The sequence below is a fragment of the Anoplolepis gracilipes genome, chromosome 4 (genome assembly GCF_047496725.1).
Source record: "Anoplolepis gracilipes chromosome 4, ASM4749672v1, whole genome shotgun sequence".
Taxonomy (NCBI): Eukaryota; Metazoa; Arthropoda; class Insecta; order Hymenoptera; family Formicidae; genus Anoplolepis; species Anoplolepis gracilipes.
The window spans coordinates 12,048,322-12,060,421 of record NC_132973.1 but is presented as its reverse complement, the minus strand read 5'-3'; the positions used below and the strand labels follow the sequence as shown (position 1 = coordinate 12,060,421).

At 43.1% G+C, this 12,100-nt stretch overlaps 1 long non-coding RNA gene across 3 annotated transcripts in view; it reads left to right on the top strand.

Annotated features, from left to right (window-relative positions):
• Nucleotides 1–12,100, top strand: part of LOC140665400 (uncharacterized) — a 197,864-nt gene that overhangs the window by 139,563 nt on the left and 46,201 nt on the right. Inside the window, exons 3-4 of one of the 3 annotated variants that reach the window (XR_012046600.1) lie at nucleotides 1,336–1,392; nucleotides 2,219–3,796. This is a non-coding gene — a long non-coding RNA (uncharacterized lncRNA). Of the gene's footprint in view, nucleotides 1–1,335; nucleotides 3,797–12,100 lie in introns of those variants that run through there. The other 2 variants (XR_012046601.1, XR_012046599.1) reach the window with 2 other exon arrangements.

Below are 12,100 nucleotides of genomic sequence, written 5' to 3'. Positions count from 1 at the left end.
TTCTCGGGATCCCGCGCGATCGCGAGTCACTTTCTAGCTATCACGTTTTTATTCCGTAAACTCGACAGAATGCCTTCGATGATTAAGATCCGCACGACGCGTACAGAAAAAATTGAATAAACGTCTTATCAATGTACGTCAAAGAAAAATGCGATCTTTCACGTGCATCGTTAATCGTTTTCTTACGACAGGTTTTTTGATTAAAAAACATTTTTAAAATTCTAATCTATATATAAATGTTTTACATTGACGTTAAATATATGATACAAATACACGGTGCGTCGCAGTAATAAAAGATAAACGTTGCGCTCGCTGTCGCGTAATTATGGCTCGATCAGCTCGTGTAGAAGGGAAAGTATGTATTTCTATCTGTAGAGGCAACGAATTTCCGCAGGTAATTATCCAGCCGTCGAAACGAAGGGAAATATTTTGACAATGTTCCAATCTATCGCAAATAACGTCGAATCGTAACATCTCTCCCGGAATTGTAAAGTAGTTCGAGCGCCGTGCGGATAGAGCATACCAACGCTTTTAAAACATTTCGCGGATGTAACGACAGCGCCGTAACATTTCATCGCGCGAATTATCCATAAAAATATTCAGTCTTTTGCCATGAACCGTTAAATGGAATCCCAGATTTTAATAGTTGCCGTCGCGGGGCGGGAGGGGAGGGGGGGAACGGTAAAGGTGGAAGCGATGGCGAAGAGCCGGGGGAGAGGGAGCGGCGAGGAGGTGAGAAGCGAAGGGGGTGCGCGCAACGAAAACGGAAGGATAGAATTTCCTATCTGCGATATGAGACCGCGGGCGGCGAGGGCGGTGGAGGGGGAGAACGAGGAACGGCGGCAGTGCCGACTATGTGCGATGGTAACGCATGGCGATGGCCATGGCGGACGGGAATCCGCGGGACGCGGACGCGGTCTCGGATATCATTTTTCAGCAGTTTTACCTCGCAAGCACGTCCCAGGTATAAATGAGCTTACTATCTCCGAGCAACTCCTCCCCCACCGCGAACGACCGCGCCGACCCTTTTCCACCGATCTATGGTGGTGGGTGCGGCCGAAGCGTCGTTCGCGGACATCCGCGAGAAAGCAAAGCGAAAGGGGGACACCCGTTGAAACCGAGCTATCTTTCGCGAAGAGATAAGAATCACCGAATATTTCGAGATATCGCGCGAGTATACGTTTATACATATATGTATTGTACATCGCCGTTTGTTCGAGTTCTTCCGATCAAACGAGATCGGTCGAGGTCGATGGAATCGCGCATATGTCACAGAAATATTGTTTTATTGTATTGACATTGTATTGATACGTTTTTTTTCTTATTCTTTTACAGATGCAAAAAGGAACCTAACCATTTGATAAAGACAGCGAGAAAACCACTAGAACAGCGGTAAATGTGTCTAGCGTTTCGTGATGAAGAGATATTATAAATTTAGATTTGGTTATACAAAACTCTTGGCACGCACGCATTCACGCACATACACACGCATGCATGTCCATTCTTTCGCGAACAGATGAAAAAGACAGGAAATGAGATGTGCTTCGAGCTTGTAACCCTCCCGTAGAGATGACCAGTAATTTGTTAAAGGATTGACGTCTCGGAAATTGGATATTAAACGAATTCTTTCTTTTTTCTCTTACGCAATCATTTTTTCCTCCTTCTATTTCAGTCGTCCTGTAGAAAGATCCTCACTTTATGTTTCTAATTAGTTATTGACTCAAAAAAGAATATCGACGCGATTAGTATCGTTTTACGATCGATCAGGTCTATTTTTTATTTTAAAGAGTCCTGATAATATAACATAATTATTGTGCGAATTAATTATTATTATATACCAAATGTATCGAATGTTTCTAACATCGAAATACCATAATATTTATGTTGATCTATACAGTATCGGTTTTTGTACACGTTGTTTCCTTTTACGAAATTTAATCGGCGTGCAAATTATTAAATAATATTCCGCAAAGTTCAAATTTGTAATTAGATGTACGGTATTTAAGGAATGTTCCGAGATAATGCGCACATGAGCGTTTAATCTGTGTAATGCATAAATAAATGTATGTGATACATACCCATATACACATACACAGTTATACAAGTGCCTTGATAAGCGCCTTGATAAAAACTGACTAAAAACTAAAGCAATTCCTGTCTCTTTCAAACATCGTTAAAACAACGATTCTTCTGAGTAAATCCATCTTTCCTTTTGCAGAGTTTCGATTTGACCGTCAAACGAGGCGCACGATTTATTACTAGTAACACAACTAACGCGAGCTTGTCGCGTCCGGTAGTGATTAGCGACGCTATTGGTTAATCTGTCGGCGATTATGTCGAATTCATCGGTGCAACGTGCGGAATTCGCTCGACTTCCGATTTAATTATTGCTATTTACCATTTCGAATTCATGATGGAACGTTACTACCAGTCGAATCGCCACCGCTCAGCTACAAACACGACGCTTACACGATTGCAATAAAATTACATGACACATACAAATCAGTCATCTTAAAATCATCAACAGAGAAATCTCATTACGTGATTATAAAATTAATTGTTAATTCTTAATAACTTTAAGATATATGAAAAATAATTGCATAATGTAGCTCATATATGTGTAGTCATTTTATCTAGAAAAAAATAATTGTGTAATAAATTTCTAATATATTCCTAGAATGTTTAATATTCCAATAAAATATATAATATTTATAATTAACATCCTATACCATGTACATATATCAGTGTTCGTGACGTTATCGCATATCGTAAGTAGACAACGATCTATTTTCTTTTCACGATCACTTTCTTTTTATTTATGATCGCGGACGAGCTGATCGAAGAACGACGCGATAATTCGAAAGAGTAAACAGGTGAGGGGCAAAAAAAAAAGCGAAAGGCTGTAAGGTCCATGTAAAATGCATCGAGCGACTAGAAGAATCCTTCGTACGCCGTGTCCTTTCCCCGTGGGGGACCTTCGTTCTCCAAAATGGCGTGCCGCGCGATACGCCCGACCCTTCCCTCTACGTCGTCGCACATGGGTGGAGGCTAATTTATTCATTCGTTCCTTTTTACCCGACGGTAACACGTACCGTACTTTCAGGGCACCCTTTGTAAAAAGGGTGGCTGGGCGGACGCTTACGGCGCATAGCAACGTGCTCCGTATTTACGTTGCCCGATTTCCCGCCTTCCCACTCCCTTCCCTCCAGCCTCCACACACGCCGTTACTACTTTTCCATCCCCCTTCAAACTCACCACTCGTCCTGCCCTTCCCCCCCGTCTCTCGCTCTCTCTTCCGACATTCCGTCCGGCCATCCCGGTCTCCCGCGCGGAATCCCACCCTTACGCGGTCCCTTTCAACGAGCCCTTTTTGTAAGGAGACTGATTTTTCAACGCCCTCGTGCTGACACACGAGGTGGTAGTGGGTGGTAGTGGCGGTGGTCGGGGTGATGCTTCACGACGGAGATGGAGCGGCAACTACTTATTAACCCCGGTATATATGTGGCCCATCTTCGTACGTGAATACCAGCTTCGAGCGCGCACGTGGTCGTGTACCGGCCTGGATCACGCCGTATTGGTTCGCCCTCGTGACGAGGCCCGCGCGTCACTGCGTTCGATCAGCGCGTGTCAATACGCGCACGCGTTCTCCGCGGTCCGAGACACGTGCGCGACGCCAATTGCTACTACAAGTCAAGGAATGCCACCGTCATTCCGGTATTTCATCGGATATCTTAAAATTGCTTAGCCTGCATCGATATAGTTCGCAAACGGTCTATTCGCACAAGATGATCGTGACTTTGCGCGATTAGATGGAGAAAAAAACAATTGTATAAAGTATTTTTTTTATACTTAGTTAACATCATTAAATAATATTTAAAATATATAGAGATATAATTGTATGAATAAATTTATCTTAATCATAAAAATATATGTACAAAAGTAGTATTGAAATATTAAAAGTTAATAGAATTCAAACTAAATTCTTCATATCGTTACTGATACTCGTACAAGATGATATGTGCAGAAAGATTATATATAATAACATGTAGAGAGAACAAATTATTCCGAGTGAAAATGTAAAAAAAAAAAAAAAAAATAGATAGCTGCCAGTTGAAATTCTATCAGAATAACATGTAACAGCTGGTGCGCTTGTAACGTGATCTAAATGTAGCTCTTCAGCGTGTAGTCGAAATGTACTATTGTACACGCGCAATGTCTCGTATAAATCGCGTCGGTCGCATTTCGAGAATTGCTAAACAGGTACGCGCGAGACACAAGTTACCCTTAACGAAGAAAAGGACGAAGGGTCTGTCTGCGTTACCAGCTGCACGATCACCTCGCGTCTCATCCCCGTGTGTCAAACAGCCCCCGGCCATTCCATCCCCCTTCTCGCCCCTTTTCTCCGTTTGCTGCATTTTCTCTCCCTTTCGCGAAAGTAATAGAGTCGTCGATTGCAGCGCTGCAAAAGGAAAAGCAAACGAGAAGATGGAGACGAGGGGCGCTGGTGCTCGTCGCCTCCGCGTCGAGAAAAATTCCCACCACCGGAAATCGACCCTCGTGTCCCGCAACGGAGAGACGGAGAGACCCCTCGACGCTTATCGGCGCGCTCGAGGATGTCCCCCTCTTTATTGCTCTCGTCCTTGCCGTCCCTTTTCGCGGCGCGCCCTTCCACACCGTTCTTCGAGTACGAAGAGCAGGAGGAAGCGGAGAGAGCGGTAGTCGGAACGAGGACGGAAAAGGGACGAGCGCGAACGAAGCCGAACAAGTACGATGGAAGGGCACAGGTTGCGCGAGAAGGAGGGACAGTAGGGGGGGGGGGGAAAGAGGGTAGTAAAATGGTAGAGGAGAGAAGGCAAGTCGGAAAGAGGAGGAAACGAAGGTAGAAGAGAGAAAGAGGACAACAGTTCCGGCGTCGACCACGCAGAGGGAGCCAGCATTTGAAAAAAATTGGCGGGGAATGATGGCGCCGTCGCCGTCCACCCCGAGTGGAACGGCAGGTCCGAGGGAAGCTAGCGGCGGTGGCGGTGGCGGCGGTTGCAGCGGCGGGGACGCCTGGCATCCTCCCCGTTCTTCTTTCCTCTCACACATGCACACGGGCCGTTCGGTTCGCAATGTTACATTACTGGTGTGCCGGGTTCTCGGAAAGCCCAGCTGGGGTGCTTCACGCACACGTGCCGAGAACACCCCCGGCGCTCGCGCGGCCGGGGCGGTGCTTTTGCGCAAAGTTTTCAACGAATAAGGCGCCGAGACGCCGACGCGTTGCCACGCCTACGCCACCTTTCCAGGCACGCACGACCGGAATTTTCCCTCTTTCTCGCGTAATCAATGAGAGACGCAGGCCTGGACCATCGTCGGTCGGCGGCGGCGGAGGCGGAGGCGGCGGCGGTGGCGGCAGGCAAAACCCGTCGACGACGACGACGACGCAGCTACCACCGCTGTCGCCGCTGCCACCGCCACCCCCAACTCGTTGGTATTATACTGGGTTACGTACCCGAAGATATACCAACCTAGAAAACCGTATGAACTCGTACGGGCCCTCGTCAATTCTATCTCTCGTCAATCTTATCTAGTCTCCTTAGATTTAATTCTCCATACCTTCATTCTTGTTCATATACATCTATGTATATTAACATACATAGATGGTACGTAATTATAATAAACTATAATGAGCTAACTTAATTTAATCTCCAAAATATTTGATATTAATTCTTATCTTGATGGCAACATATATCTATTTTCTTATCAATATCACATGTTACCCCTTTCTCATAGAGGAGTAACCGTGCTTAAGAACATATCAATTAAAAGGTCTAGTAGTTAGAAATACTCAACAAGAGATATCTCGCCAGATAGCAAACGCAAGATACTTCTTTCACGTACGTAGGCGGAAATTGCACACACGTGGCGAGCAAAGCGCACGTTTCTATGTGTACCAACACATACGAAAGTGCCGATGGATGACCGAGCGGCTTACTCGACACGAATGCGCGCATGACGCAGGTGGGAGGGAGAAAGACAAACGATCGGAGGACGGGGGATTTGTATGAGGGGACTTTGAAGATAGAACGAGCGGGCTCTACTCTCTACTTTCCCCATGGGACGTCGGAATATCAAAGTTCGGCTAGCGCGTAAGCCGCAGAAACATGCGGGCCGATTCTCAGGGACCATCGTCCTGATGTCATTGAAAATTAAATTGATCTCTTACCGCCACTGTAATATTTTTATTACGATAATTTAATGATATGCTATCGATGAAAATTCGATTATATACTCCTGTTTGATCTCTACTTTTATCCGTGCTCGGTAAGTTTTTTTCCTATATAAGAAGACTATTTATTGTGTTATTTATCATATCGAGGTATATATTAAAATAAATAAAATTTAGATTTATGTAGATTTATAAGAATGAATATAACTTTTAATATCGTAACAATAAATGTGTATGTATATTATGGGTATTAAATAAACATTTGCAAAAAAAATAAAAGTTCAATATTGATCAATTTACTGGAGATTATATTCACTTATATAAGTAATCACTATAAAATTTAATAAAATATATAGTTTATTGGAAACATATACTATATATTCGAAACTGATTTTATACAATAGCAAATTTCATAAGCTAAAACTAGAGAGGGAGGATCAAATATGTTTTATTTTTTGCATAATTATTATAAATACCTAATGTTAATAAACATTACTTTGAGATATTCTACAAATTGACATTTGTTGCTTTAGTACAAATAATGAATTTAACTAACGAAATGATTTTGTCCATTGACAACTTCACAAAAAAGACTGCTTTCAGGGATAATTATTTATAAAAAATTACATAAACTATTTCACAAATTTAAATATTTCACAAACAGATTCAGCAAAAAAATATTTAATTAATAATATAGAATTCTGTTCATTTAAAAATAAACTATCCTGGAACACTGGAATATCGGATGTATATGTTATTGATAAGAACCTATTTTTGTGTGATTCGGTGTCACAAATCTAAAGAAATAGACTGTGCAAGTTAAGAAGAAAATTTATTAAAAATATTCTATTTTTATTTTATGCTGCATTTAATGTCCACGTCAATAAAAAAATCTCAACCATATTCATTGTTTGTACGATATACTCGTCTTGTTGTTTAGAGAACTCTTGAATTCGTCTACTTGAAAACTAGCGAGATCATTTTTTCAGCAGCTCCATACTATTCAGGAATAAATTCGTTGCTTAGTCAAACATTTTTTTTGCCTAGCAAAATCGCTATCATGTCGGAAACATTAATGCGCAAGCACGCAACTAAACGTGAGGAAAAAACGGCAATAGGCGCATGAGCACGATATGTATGTTGGAACAATTCTCACATTGTTAGAACGAATTCTATGTTGAGAATAAACGCAATGTGTATGTGCATACGTATATCAAAATATAAAAATTAATTTTACCTTCAGAATCGAGATTTATTGAATCGTGAAAAATCTTATGACAAATATATAAAAAAAATTGACTTTGTGCATTTTTAAAATTGTAGTTTCATATATTTTTACTCTATACTCTATACTCTATCACATTCAGTGATGTTTTATATATAAGATTCTAATTTGAACAATTTTCATAATATTCATGGTGCGAATATCAGTATCGGACTTTACCATGTAATTATGCAAATTTTTAACTATTGTCACTATCTTTTCTCCATTTTTGCAAGACTCATATATTTTTGTATCGGTATACATTTTTAAGTAGTACAATCTTTAAATAGATGCATTCACATATATTTATCATAGGTACAAAAGAGTTCTAGGTATATCCCGCGAAATTTCACCGCCAATCAATATTTTCGTAGGATTCAACGGGTGTCCTGTTTGTACGACGTCAGTTTACCGACGCGCTCGCTTCAGGATGTATGAGTTTGCCGAATTAGCGTGCTGTTTAATCAGGCGCGAGGATTGTGTCCTTCCAATGCTCGCGTAACGCTGCGGAAATATTGGGAACCAATGACGCTCGGCCCGGCTTCCCACATCCACGTCGCGAGACGCGTGATTTTTCGATGATTCCCGGCGGGGTCTGGATTCCCTCCCCCTCGTCCCCCTCGCACATGGCCCTCAGGCTAAATAAAAATACAAAAAATAGCGGCGCTTCGTGCGATGACCGATCTGGGAAGTGCAGTTCGGTGTCGGCCGCGCCAACATCGAGGAAATTGACCGGCGTTTGCTACACGCAGCCGCGCGCTCGAAATACTAGAAAAAAAAAAGTTTTCGAGCTCGCGACAAACGTGGACAGCCGAACACAAGCGAAAGTAAAACGATCTTTATAAATGAACCGATTAAAACAATGGTGTAAGTTATATTTATCACGAAAACATTTTATTTCTATAAATATATCTCGGCTATTTCGTTCTCACTAGAAGGCAAATGCTTTATATTCCGTATTGATGAAGCGTATGTAAAAATTTATATATAAAATTAATTATTAATATATATATATATATAGACAAACTTGCTCTATTTTTTAATAATTTTTATAAATGATATGAAAAATTTGTATGTAAAAAATCGATTCGTCGCTTATATCGTATAAAAATATAACAAAGTTTATAATCAATTTTGCAACAAGTTTCCAAATTAAATTAATTTTATTTGGTTGCCATTCAGAGCACAAAGAGCTCAGAAGAATTGACCGCGAAAGAACGACATCCGTAAATCGATATGATTTAAGCTGAATGCACATTATGCATAACGTGAATGTAACGTCAAATATTCTTACATGAGTTTTAAATATCCGGTTTTGTGATGAATATGATGAGTGTGTATTGCTTCATTTGAGACTCATATAAGAATATATGACATTATGTTGACGTGACGTTACGTACATATATTGTATACATCCAGCTTTACTCTCGTGGATAGAGAAAAGTGATTGCTTGTGGAATAGAGAAACGCAAGACAGAACGAACCAACGAACGACATTTTCCTGAGCAACGAGCGAATAATAGCCGAATGAAGCGAACACATCCATTTCCTCCTATCGATACGCTTCCTTTTGTTCATTTTATTTTTCTCACATTTTCTCACGAAATTCCTTCTCTCCTTCGTCTTCTTTACCCTCTTTCAATCGCTCGTAACATTATCGTCATCGCGGTCGGATCTCATAATCGTGAGGCACTAACCGGACGAATTTCCACGACGATGACGATTCGACGCTGTGGCTGGCCTTGCGGTTTTCGACGAATCCGCAAAAAAACCGCACGTCAGCCGTGAATTCGGTCCACTCGAAGATTTTCGAGCGATTAATCGGCGTGCGGTTTGCGCCGAAACGAGAACGATAACAGGTTGGTCGTTGCGAGAAAAAAGAGGAAAGCGAATTCGATGTTTTGACCATTCTTGTTTCTCTCGACACCCGATATTTTTGCGGCGTTGCAGGAGCCGCGCGAGAAATTAACAGCGACCAGCGAAGGTCACGGCAATTGAACGTATAAATTCCGATAAATTGGTGCTCGCGATAAATCAAGTTTTCCGATGTGACCGCGATGAATCCCCGAATTTCATCCCTTACCGACTTGTTATGGCACGGCAGAAAGTTCTCTTACCGGCATTTATGAGGGGATGCAATGAATTCGGGGTGGACGCGAAAGGGTCGCTACTGTCGGCGAAAGAACGTCCAAAAAAATTTCATTAACTTTATTATGTATACGATAATATTTATATATTATTATATTTAAAATACATTGGAAGAATGAGGATAGACTAATAATGGACTACATTCACACGAAGCATCTTCTATACTACAGTAAAGTTTCATTTTTTTATATAACAAAAAAATGGAATTAATAACTGAAAGTAATAGAGATAAATCAGAATAATCATATAAAATAATAAAATGAAATTTATATTGAAATTATATCATTTAGAATTGTAATTAAAAAAAACTCAAAGATGATATTTTTTTATTTAGCAAATTAAAAAAAAATAGATATTAAATTCTATATATTATATGCCATGAAAAAAATGATAAAATATCAAATATCGTAATAGAGACAAAGATCTTTTAAGATTAACTTACAATTAGTAAATATCGCGTGGCATAATTTTGTTCGATAACTAAAGCAGAAAATGTAAGTCATAGAGAGATCCGCGAATCGCAGCTCGAAAACGCTTTACAGATTTTTTTTGTTATCGGTTAAATTAGCGCGTGTGGGAAATCTCAAAAGCGCGCTAATGCAACTTTATGGCAACACGATCTCGTTGCCCCGCCACCGTTCACGAACCGCATCCATCCGACGTCGGGCGCGAATTATATCCCGCGGCGGAACGGATAACGCGCAAATATATTCGAAAAGCCGGACCGATACAAAAAAGAAAGCAGAAAGAAACGGGAGAAGTTCCTCCACTGACCCAGTGCACGCCTGGCGCGTGCGCGTATTTACACGCCGTGGTGACAAGCACCGACGATACATCCGCCCATTTTTTTTTTCGCGCATCGCATATCGAAGCGATTCGCACGCACATACATACACACACACACACACACACACACGCAAACACACGTCGGTGAGCGCGAGAAGGACGACCCTCGCGGGGGTGAGCGCGAGAAGGATCATCTACATGCATACACGCGTGCGCTCGCATGATGTATGGTCCAACATACCAGACACCGGGCGATATATAAACGTCGAGCGAAAGAGCATTGGTCGGAGAAGGAAAACATCGGAGAGCGAAAAGGATGACAAGAGGAAAGAGAAACGAAATGGAATGTGAAGAAGGGAGAAAAATAGAGAGCAATTCCGAAGTGGATAGAGATAGAGACGGATTATCGAAAGGGGTGGAGTGCGAGTGCGAGAGCGAGAGCGAGAGCGAAAGCGAGAAGAATACAAAGATGTACGTCACGGGAGTCCAGCGGGTGGCGATTCGACGAGGACCAAACGAGCTGCGAGGGGTTGGATATATATCGCGACGGAAAGAGAAGCCTCGAAAGAGGAACAGCGACGCGAGAAGAGAGCGGAGGACGCACCAATACGAGGACGAGAGGAGAGGCGAGAGGAGAGATGAGAACGACGAGCGCGGGAGGAGGCTGAGAGAGAGAGAGAGAGAGAGAGAGAGTACGGAGCAAATGCAAACGAGGAAGCGAGAAGGAACGAAGGGGTGAAAAAGAGAGAAGGTACACGGGAAAGAGAGGCGGAACGAAATATCGAGTGGAAATGCGAGAAAGAGAGAGAAGGCACGATGATGAAAGCGGGAGGACGAGAAAGAGAGAGAGAAAGAAAGCGCGCGGCGGCGTGTTAGGCAGAGGGAGCGAGACGGCCGCATATGTGTTCTGAAACAAACGTTCGATCAGAGTGCCGATTGTTGCCAATCATACGTTGCCGCGGCGTACCCCTCTGTGCCCGTGGCTGGTCCGCGGATTCAGTTCCGCGTTTTTACGCGGCGCGGTAACCAGGACTCGTCCGCGCGCGCGGTTATCCGCGAAAATGTGTCGCGAATCGTGGTCGGCCAGCGTGTGTGCTAAGTCTCGAACTTAGCCCTCGCCTCGGAGTAGCAAGCCTCAAGGGTCGGGCCGAATGACTGCGGGAAGGGTGCGGTACAAAGCACACCGAGGCCTTTTCAGGGTAGCTCGATACCGAATGGACGGTGTGCGTGCGTGGCTGCGTACGTGCGTGTGCTTTCTGCGGAAAATATCGGCGCTGGCGGTGGCATTCAATGATTGATGACGACGGCGGCGAACTACGAGGACTACACGGACGAGCGTGTGTTGTATGTGTATGCGTGTGCGCAAACGAGTGTGCATACTTCTCAGTCGCGCGCAGTACGTACGTAATGCGTGCGTGTGTGTATGTGTGTGCGTGCGCGAGTAACCCTGCATATATACGCGCGCTCTCGTGCGCGCATAGAGATGTGTAAGTGCGCGCGCGAGAGGGCACGATGATTTCGGAAAACACGGCGGCCCGCATCGACCAATGGCAGCGCGTTCATTCGCCGGGCGACGACGATACGCGATGACGAAGAGAGAGGGAGCGAGACGGGAAGAAGGGAGAAAATGATCGGGAGGGATGACGGAAGTGGAGGAGAACGGACGGGGTTCGCGACGAGTAATAATGAATGTT